Here is a 10,924-nt window from a genome sequence, read left to right on the forward strand (position 1 = left end):
ATGTAGATCCAAGTCGTCGCATAGACCCCATATATCAGTACCTCCCTATATTCGGTATTTTGACGATTTAAGCTACAATATTCACCGAAATGGTTTGAAATTTCGTATTTGAAGTTCCTAATAGGTACTACAGCCTGTGCCAGAAAATTATATATGCATGTCAACTTCTTCGTTTAGCCCCCATATAACGGTACCTCCCGATTTTTGGTATTTTCATGATATTAGCGAATTTATTTACCGGAATTGTTTCAAATTTGGTATTTGAAGTTCTTAATGGATACTACAGCCTAAGACAGACAATTGCCTGTGCAGGTTCACGTCGTCGTATAGCCCCCATATAACGGTACCTCCCGATATTCGGTATTTTGATGATTTTAGCGAATTTATTCACCGGAATTGATTCAAATTTGGTATTTAAAGTTCGTAATGGATACTACAGCTTAAGACAGAAAATTGTCTGTACAGGTTCACGTCTTCGTATAGCCCCCATATAATTGTACCTCACAATATTTGGTATTTTGATGATATTAGCGACATCTTTCACTTAATTCTGCCACCCATCACATAATTCATAAGTCCATGAGATAAAATGTATGATTTTATTAATTATTGTTTTATAGGAATAAATCTGAATTTTTCGGACCATTTCTAGCAACTGATTGAACAGTAATTTATCAATGTCATAGAAGGCCACTAATTACTTCCAGAATAGATAAATTTGCATTCTCATCAACAATCAGCTGATAACTAATAATGGCCTAGGTTAATGTAATATTCAGTATATAAGCTAAGCAGATTATTGCTAAAATTCAAAACACGAGTTAACCTCAACATGAAATTTCTAGCCATCTTTTTGTTCTTCGCTCTGGTTGCCCTCTCTTTGGGAAAGGTAGGAAATATATACCTAATTTTTTTTAAATTTAATTAAATTTTCCTTGTATTTACAGCCTCAGCCTGCTGCTGAAAATCCTCAACCTAAAGCAGCCGAATCGAATGATTCGAATCCCTCAAATCCACCAGCTGATAGCGAGAGTCCAGTACGTTTTGGAGCCGAACCTTATCGTACTGCCGATGGTACTTGGGGTATTAAGTTTACCTTTTAAAATTGAATCGGAATGAAAATGGGGATATTGAATTGATGACAAATGTGGATATATAAATATATATATATTTGAGTGGGAAATGACGTACATATATTATATATTAAGGAAATGTGTAAATAAATGTAAACAGCGTATAACATAATTTAAAAAAAAATAAATATAGGATCCTATTTTATGCACTCTTGTTTTGTTGTGAAAAATCTGAAAGGTCTTCGGTGAGGTATTTCAAATAATCAAGATATGCTAAAAGTGTTATGTATAGAAAATCTAAAAGAGAGTAATTGACACACGAAAAACTACAAGAAACTCAAACGCCATAATTTTTAATTTATTTATTTATTTATTTTTTTGAATGAAAGCAAAAAATGAGATTAGATTTGTTCGAATTGCTCAACTTTGATACGAATTATGGCCTTCAAACGGCCAATGAAACCGTCACACGCTACCCGAATGTTGGTCTACGGTATTTTGGGTCATTCCCGGCGAAGCGCTTGCTTGAGGTGATCGACACTTTGGTATTTTTTAGTGCCAACATTACTTTCCAAAATACTCCATACACAATAGTCCAACGGATTGGAATCCGTAGATTTTGGTGGCCATTGTGCGCTGGAAATAAAGCGAGGAACCTCATTTTGTAAACATTCTTGGGTGGCGAGTGCTGAGTCCTGTTGGAATGTCCAAGGTCTGCGGCCAAAATGTTTGAGTGCCCAAGGCTTTAATACACCCTCCAGTATATTTTCGCGATAATATTTGGCATTTATTTCGATGTCACGTTCGATTAATACGAGCGAAGAGCGACTATTGGCTGTTATGGCGACCCAACACCATCACGATGGCCGGCGCTTGACTTCTGGTGGCCAACCGAAGGTGCACATTTTCACATTTTCAGCTGACCTCTTTGGCAAGTAAACACGATCATTTTGTTTGTTTACAAACTGCTGGACAACGAATGTTTTCTCATCGGAGAAAACAAAATTCGGCAATTGACCACTTTCGGCCAAGCAAAGCAACTCTTTAGCTCTATTGAGTCTACTTTCTTCCTGTTGCTGTGTAAGTTCTTGAACTTTTTGGAATTTCAATCGGATTTATCCCGAGTTCATTTTTCAATATTTGCCCAATGGAATATTTTGATATGTTCAGCTCACGAGCCATTTTTTGGCCACTGCGAGTCGCTTCCTTACTTCTCGAACCATTTCTACTAGTGTTGCTGTTTTCTTCCGCCCACTCTCTTGACGTCAGGCTACGATACCAGTTTCACGACGCATTGGAGCGATGGTACGAGACACAAAAGATTTATTCACATTTAAATGCTGGAGTGCTCTAACGACAGCCACTTGCGGTTTTCCAGCCAAATATAAAGAAATCACACTATCACGCTTGAATTCCATCACGAAAAACTTTTTTTTTTACCAAAATGCTTTTGTACGCTTGTAAACAATATATTGAGCTGTCACTGGAATAATTTTAACAGCTGTCGGACGAGTGGCTTAGAAATGATAACAGTCTGAAGTTGGTTGCAGTTTTTCATCTCACTCTGTAGTGTTCTAGAACGAAAGTAATTGGTTTTTTAATAGTCTTCTGGAAGAGGAATGTCTTCCCGCGCAAAGATCCCGCACCTTTTTATAATTTTTAAAAAGGTCATTGAGAAGAAAATCTTCGGTTTTTAACATGTCTTTAAAAAAATTTATTTTTTCAAATACTTTCGTAAAAATATACTTCCCAGACAAAAATCGTTAATTTTTTAACAAAGTGTTCCAGGGAAAAAAACGTATATTTTTTATATATTATTTTTATTTATTTTTTTTCCGGCAACAATTTTGTATATTTTTTTAAAAAATATATAAGCAAAGACTTTGTGGCCAAAAAAGTAGATGTTTAATATTTTTTACAAAATATTGATTTTTAATATTACCGGACAAAAATTAACCACTTTTAATATTTAAAAAAAGTCTTCCTGAACAAAATCGTTACTTTTTTTCAAGTTTGTGCATTTCCATTTCTCACCTTATTTTTTAAAATATTTTACAAAATTTATGGAAAAGTCTTCCTGGACAAGAATCTTAAAGTGGTCAAAAAGGCAAAAACCGTTGATATTTAATTTTTATTTCTAAATTGCTCTTCCAGGAAAAATTTTGTAGAGTTTTAAAAAATATTTAAGCTAGAACTTCCTAGACACAAAAGTTGATGTTTAATTTTTTTTTACAAAAATTATTCGCGGACAAAAATTAGCCATTTTTAATATTTAAAAAACATTTCTTCCTATTTTTTTACAAAATATTGATTTTTAATATTTTTACAAAAAAAATAATCATTTTAATATTTAACAAAAATGAACATATATATATTTTTAAATGTAAGTATTTTTAATTTTTCACCTTATTTTTCAAAATATTTTGCAAAATTTTAAAAAAATCTTGCTGGACAGGAATCTTAAAATCTTCCTACGCAAAAACCGTTGAGATTTATTTTTTTTTTTTAAATGTCTTTTTGCAAGAATTTTGTCGATTTTTTAAAAAAATATGTAGGCAAGGACTTTTTGGACAAAAGTAGTTGATTTTTAATATTTTTTTTACAAAATATTGATTTATAATATTTGTAGAAGAAAGTATGACCCGACAAAAATTAACCATTTTTATTTTTTTTAATGTCTTCTTGAACAAAATCGCAATATATTTATTTAAGTAAGTATAAGTATTTTGAATATTTTGCCAATTTTTTTAAAAAGTCTTCTTGGACAAGAATCTTAATATTTCTAGGCAAAAACCGTTGATATTTAATTTTGATTTTTAAATTGGTCTTTCAGGAAGAATTTAGTAGATTTTTTTTTTTAAAAATATGAAAGAAAATATGAAAATAATGAATGACAAAAGTTGTTGATAGGTTATTTTTTTTTACAAAATATTGATTTTTAATATTTTTTACAAAAAAATATTCCCTGAAAAAATTAACCATTTTCAATATATTTTTTTTATCTCTTCCCAGAAAAATGTTTTTATATTAAATCAAATTAATTTTAGTATTTTAATTTTTAAAATATTTAATTTTTATTTTTTTTCAAAGACTTCCCGGCCAAAAAGCACTTAATACTTTCTAACTAGCATGAATTATGTATTTTCTTTTCAATTCATCTGTCCCTAGAATTAAAACACATTTTTTATATTTTCTATGTTCCACACACATAATAATTTATTTAATATTTTATATAGATTTTTTTTCTCTTTTTATTTATTTATTTTGTTTTTTGTAGGTACACATTTATTTCAACGAATATCATTCAAATCTTTTTTTTTTTTTGGTTTTTTGGGACAAGAAATTGCTCTGGGACATAAAATAGGAATAGAAAATAAACAAATTTTCAAAAAAATTATATATTTTTTTAATTGCATTAAATTCCATCAATTGATTTTGTTTTCATTGGACTAAAATTTTTATTGTGCTAACTATAGGGGTTTTTAGTTTTGATGTACATAGGGGTGTTTTTTACAAGTTGTTTTCTAAATATATACAAATATTTGTGGGCTATTAAAAAATTCAAAACAAAACTTGGTCTATTGATCTGACGAAAAAAATAAATCAGAAAAAAATAAAACAAAAAAACTTGGAAAAATAAATAAAATAGTTTTTGTTTAATATTTAACATTATTTCATTGCTTACAGACTACCAAAATATTTAAATCTAAAAAAAACGACTGAAATCTTGTATATTCATATATAAAAACTTAATTAGAAAAATATTTTATTTCTTTTAAGAATATTTCTTTTTTATTCCATAAAAAACAAACAATATTTTATTATTTTTGTTTTCTTAAGTTACCAAATAAAACTTACAAATGTAGTGTATTTTGTAGTGTTTCTTGTGGTATTTAATTGTTTTCTAAAATTGAATTTCTTAGTTTAACTTAATTAATTAATTATTTTAATTTTATTAATTTATTCATTTACAAATGTATATAAAAAATCCTGTTTTAAAAAAAGGTACATTGATATTTCTTCTTCTTTTTCGTCGACTCCTTCAGATCCTGTTTCTTATAATTATATTTTTGTTGTTGGATTTTTTTCTTTGTTTTGTTTTACAATTCAGCTTTTCATGTTTAACAATATTGTTTCTTTTTAAAAATTATCAACCTTTTTAGAAAGGTAAAAATTGAAAATTAGGTGGCATAATTTATTTTAAATCCCATGTAATTTTATTACATTCTAGCTCATTTAAACACATTTGTTGGTATCCAGTACGTATTTTTAATGGATCGATGATATCCTTACCTTGGCGTCGGTGGAACTGACAAAAAGTGTTTAGTTGTAAAAAAGAAAAATGTGTTACTTTCATTTTGCGCTCTTGAGTCCAAAAATGGTCTACATTTTGCATTAACTTTTGAAGTATTGAAAACTCATAAAATTTTGAAGTTTTATTTCTTTATATTTTATTTTCTTTTTATACCCACAACCATATGACCGAGGATATATTGAGTCTTCCATTTCATTTGTAACTACTCGAAATATTCCTTTTCGATGGCGCTAAGTGCTTATATTCTTGATCAAGATAAGATTTGGCATTGATTTCGTAATGCATAGCAAAGCCCGTCCTTTGTGAAAATCAAACGAGCTTTAGCCAAAATTTCCATAGATATTATCCAAGTTGGTATAGTTTCCATATAAAAAACATTTTTAATGACATTTAAAGTTAGTTATTGGTAGTTATCTAACTTAACACTAACATAACTCGTCCTAAATGTTCGACATTCAGATGTCCACGTCCAAGATTGATTGATATTGATAGTTCAATGTAAAATATGTAACCTCCTGCCTAAGTCGGTGACTTCCCCATATATGCAATGGTAGCTCCCTCCCAAGTTACAAAGCTTCCCCTCCCCCCATTTTTAAACGGCTGCCTTGTTTTTCTTTGTCCAAATGGATTCAATTTTAGACAAAACACCCATTTGAAGACACTATCGGATTTTCGGTATATTTTTTGGATTTTTTCGACATGATTTTATTTCTAAATTTTTTATTAAATTTTGTGATATAATGATTTTTTTTTTATGTTTAATTCTTATTTAACGTTATTTATTTGACGATAAAAACAGGTTAAAAAGTATAAATCGGTTCTACCGACAGACATATACCCTCAGCCAATGTTCGATAATTTAAGTATGTTTAGACTTCTGTTATGGTTATTCAAATTGTGGACCCTCTATGGAGTGGGTTTTAAAAGAATGGGCCAATATTGTCCATTTCGAATCGGACCTAAATAAATATGATATAGATATTGCGACGTGCCAGGTTTTTGACTATATTTGTGACTTCCTTCACTTTACATGGCATATGTGATAATTTTTAGAAAATGTTAACATGTGCGTGAGGTAACAGATATAGTCCACCCATGGTAGAAGAATACAGGTAGATGCATCAACGCTTGGAAACATTAATATGTCAAAAAATTTTAAATGTCTTTTCAAATATAAGTAGATTTTTATATGTTGTCTTATACTACGTCACTCGGAGGTTATTATAATACGCGTTTTTCAACAATTTTTACAAATTTAAATAATTTTTCATTCAACATTTTTAATTCCAAAATGGGTTTGACAGTTCATTGTCCCAGCAGCTGTGTCGATGCGTCTACCTATATTCTTCTACCATGTAGTCGACCGCAGAATTATATTTTCATGCTTCATCTAATACATATAAACATATTGGTATGGGCAAAATTACAAGAAAATCGAACATTATCTCATACATAAATTCCATATTCCTCCCAGGTTTCTGGTTAAGAGAGATATTTTTAAATATAGCAGCTTGTAAAGATGACTTGTTTCGCAAGTTATGACATATAAAAATATTGAAAAGAGGTACGCAGATATATATCATTTTCACAACAGATCTTGAAAAAATGTTTGTCTGTGTGAAATTTGAAGAGAGTTTGATGCTTATTTCGTTTCTTTGAGCGTTATGTTCTTCGAAATCCTGAACCCTATAAGGGGCAGGTAGCAAAAAAAAAAAAATGGTCCGATCTCTACCATCTTTATAACAGATCTTGTATTGATGGAAATATTTTAGGTGTACCATGTCTGGAATGGAATCGGATGTTGATTTCGCTTTTTATAAGCTTCATGGATATTCAAAATTTTAAGCGTTTCTGAGGGAGGTACCAGAAGGAGTGGACCGATAAATTCCATCTTAACTCATTATAAATATTGAGATGTGTGAAATTTGAAGACAATCGGAATCTTAAATCACATTTTATGAGAGTTGTAATTATTTAAAATTTTGACCATTTGTGGGGGAAGTACTTGATGAAGTGAACCGGTATTGTCCATTTTCGCACCTAACCTAGCACTGACGCAAATATTCGGATTTGCAAAGTTAGAGCAAAATCGTGTTATCGTTTCTCTTTCTGTGGGGGAGATACCAAAAGGAGTGGACCGAAATTGCCCATCTCGGGACTCGATTTAAGTTTGACAAAAATATTACGATGTACCAAGTTTGGAACAAATCGTGCGCACAGCCACCCAGAGAGACAGACGGACATCGCTAGATCGATTTCAAATGTCCCCAAACGGATTTGGTCCAAAGAGACCTAGGGTCTAAAACCGTTATTTAGACTAGGCCTGTTTTGACCGTATCAAATGATATATACCCTCCCTAGCCATATGGCTATGGGGTGTAAAAAGCTGAAAGTTCGGACGGGCCGAACTTTGAATACCCTCCACCATTTGCAACTAATTTGGCAATTCTCTAAAACAAAAAAATTCGTTAAAAATTCTTTTAAAATTTTAAAAATACCGAATATAGCTGTTAGGGTCTATATGATGACATGGACCTGCATAGGTAACTTTTGTCATAAGCCATTACAATATTCAAATACGAAACTTAAAAAAAATCGGTGAATAATTTAACTAAAATCATCAAAATATCGAATATCGGAAGGTACCGTTATATGGGGGCTATGCGAAGACGTGGACCTGCACAGACAATTTTCTGTCTTAGGCTGTTGTATCCATTACGAACTTCAAATACCAAATTTGAAACAATTCCGGTCAATAATGTCACTAAAATCATCAAAATATCTCTCTAGCCATATGGCTGAGGGTATAAAACATGTTTTTAAACAGATGTATTGAATAAAGGTGAGAATATATGAAATGCTTTTTTGACTGGCGGAAGTCATCGGCTGGCTTCTTCGTAGAGGAACAAAGGCTCCTTTGTTCTTTTCCGAAGAAGTCAGCCGATGACTTAAGCCAGTCAAAAAAAAAAACGTTTTATGTATTCTCACCTTTAGTCTTTTTGTCCTTTTCGATGTAATTTTTGCAATTCAAAATTTTCGCAGCTAAACTCTTTTTCTCAGCCCACATACACACAGATATACAGTTTAATACATCTTTAGTTTTTGTTGTTTTTTTTTACGTATCCCTTTTTTATTTTGTTTTTTTTTTGTAGTTTTAAACCTAAGACAATGACTTGTGTTTAGATTTTTGGTGATTGTTGTTGTTTTTTGTTTTTGTATTTTTTTTGTAAATTTACTTATTCAGATATACATGGTTTTTTCTTTCTTCTTCTTCTTCATCTATTTTTCAAACTTAGTTACTAAATGTTTTTGAAACAATTAAATTCTAAAATCTTTTTTTCTCATTATTACCTTATAAAGATGATCAAAGACACAAATGCACACACACTCACATGCGCACGTCCTTTCCGAAAGCCCAGCTAAGTTTTACTTCATTACTCGACAGAGAGATAGAATGGGTGGTTTCGGTTGGGTGGATGGGTGTGTGGCTTTGTTACAATATTTTTTGTTGTTTTTTGTTTTCATTAAATACAATTTACAATATTCATGGACTTACGAGACTAAATAATTTCACTAAAAAAATATATTTATATTATAAATAACTTAAAAATTAAAACAACTTAAGAAAATATATATAATATTATTTTTTTAAAAGATTTTTTTTTGTTTTTGTTTTCCTTGGGTTTGTATAAGTTGTATATAATGGTGTTTTTTTTTTTTGTGTGTATATATGTATATAAAAAAATTAAAAAAAAACACAAGACGACTGTTCTAGTAGTTATGACTTGATTTGTTGTTGAACATTATTGTTGTTGTTTTTTGCGGGTGTTTGTTGTTTTTTTCTTCATTTAAAAATAATGACTATTTTTATTTTAAAAATTAACTATTGAAGTTCTGTTACCATTCTTTGTAAAATGTATTTTTTTTCTCCTTTTTTTGTATTTGTTGTTTAAAAAAAATGACTTGAGTGTAGTTCTTCTTGTTTCCATTGCGAAAAAAGACAAAAAAAAAAAACGAAATAAATGTGTGATTACAGTAAAAACTAACAGCGAGGTACTTTGTATTTCTTCATATCCACAAAAAAAAATATTGTTCGGTGTTTTATTTTTTCGAATTAGTTTCATTTTTATTGGTTCTTTATTTTTTTGTTGGGAGAAGAAATGCCAGCAAAATGTATTTAGTTCATAATATTTGTTTTGGTTTTTAATATTTATGGAATTATGTGGTTGTTGTTGCTATATATTTTTTTTGGAATTATTTGTTTTTAAAAACTTTGTATTTCTTTGGTTTATGTTTACAGTTTTGTATTTTGTTGTTGTTGTTTGTATGGGTTTTGAACTTAGCTTAGCTGCATAGAATTATTATGAACTAAATACAGTTTGCTTTGGGGAAAATAAATTTTCAAAAGTTGGGGATATTCAAGGAGCCGGAATAAAGAAATATTTTTTATTTTCAAAAAAAAAAAAAGAAAAATTTTTCAAGCCAACTTACTTGGCTAAATATTGTAGAAAATAATAAATTATATATATAACAAAATATAATACAATTTCATCTTTAATTATTTTCCTAACAGCAAGGGATACTTCAAAAAGAGATGCTTGTCAAAGTAAAAATATCAATATGGGAATTGATATGAAAGTTAAATAAAAAATCTGATAATTTTTATTTGAAATCTAATTTTCAAATTTTTTATAATGGATAGGTCATTTATCTATAAAAAGAAACAAACTTATCTATACAATATAAGAAAAATAGGGAATATTAAGAAAGATTAGGAGGACATTCCCTCACATCAAATTTTCTCCCTCCAAAGAGTGGGAAGAGAGAGAGACATGAAGCTTGATTTTTGAGGGAGACTTGAAATTTGTCTTTTATATTTTTTAGGTTTGAATCCGGAATAAAAAATCGGTCTAACTTTTAAAGGAATAATGTCTATATATTTTCCATGTTTGAACCAAGGCTAATAAAAGCCGTCCTGACTTTTATGGAAATAAGGTCTCTATAATTTTCAGGTTTGAACTTTTAGATATTAACGATCCTATCCTAGGAGGACATTCTCATTAGGTTTTCTCCTCTCTGAAAGAGTCATAAAAACTGATTTTTGAGAGAGAATTGAAAATTTTTTATTTTTCTTCTATATTTTCAGGTTTGAATTCCGAATAAAAACATAACGGCCTGACTTTTATGGAAATAAGGGTCTATATTTTCCACGTTTAAGTCTCGACTAAAAATTGTCCTGACTAAGGACTTATAGTGAAAAAAGCCCCTGATTTTTTGGAAATAAGGTTTCTATATTTTCCGGGTTTGAATCCCGAATAAAAACAAAACGACCAGACTTTTATGGAAATAAGGACTCTATATTTTCCAGGTTTGAATCACGACTAAAAAACCGGCCTGACTTTGAAGTAAGGACTTACAGTGAGAAAAGAACCCTGCCTTTATTTTTTATGAAATAAAGAATCCATATTTTCCAGGATTGAAACCTGACTTATCGGCCTGACTTTAATGGAAATATGGACTTACAGTAAGAATTAAC

The 10,924-nt window shown here is 29.9% G+C and overlaps 1 long non-coding RNA gene across 1 annotated transcript; it reads left to right on the top strand.

The window, feature by feature from the left end:
- The first annotated feature begins 689 nt into the window (after positions 1-689).
- On the top strand, positions 690-1,278 carry LOC131806333 (uncharacterized). Its single transcript, XR_009344008.1, has 2 exons — positions 690-889; positions 948-1,278. It is a non-coding gene; the product is annotated as an uncharacterized LOC131806333 (long non-coding RNA).
- The last annotated feature ends 9,646 nt before the right edge of the window (positions 1,279-10,924 follow it).

This window comes from Musca domestica, unplaced genomic scaffold (assembly GCF_030504385.1).
Source record: "Musca domestica strain aabys unplaced genomic scaffold, Musca_domestica.polishedcontigs.V.1.1 72, whole genome shotgun sequence".
Classification (NCBI taxonomy): Eukaryota; Metazoa; Arthropoda; class Insecta; order Diptera; family Muscidae; genus Musca; species Musca domestica.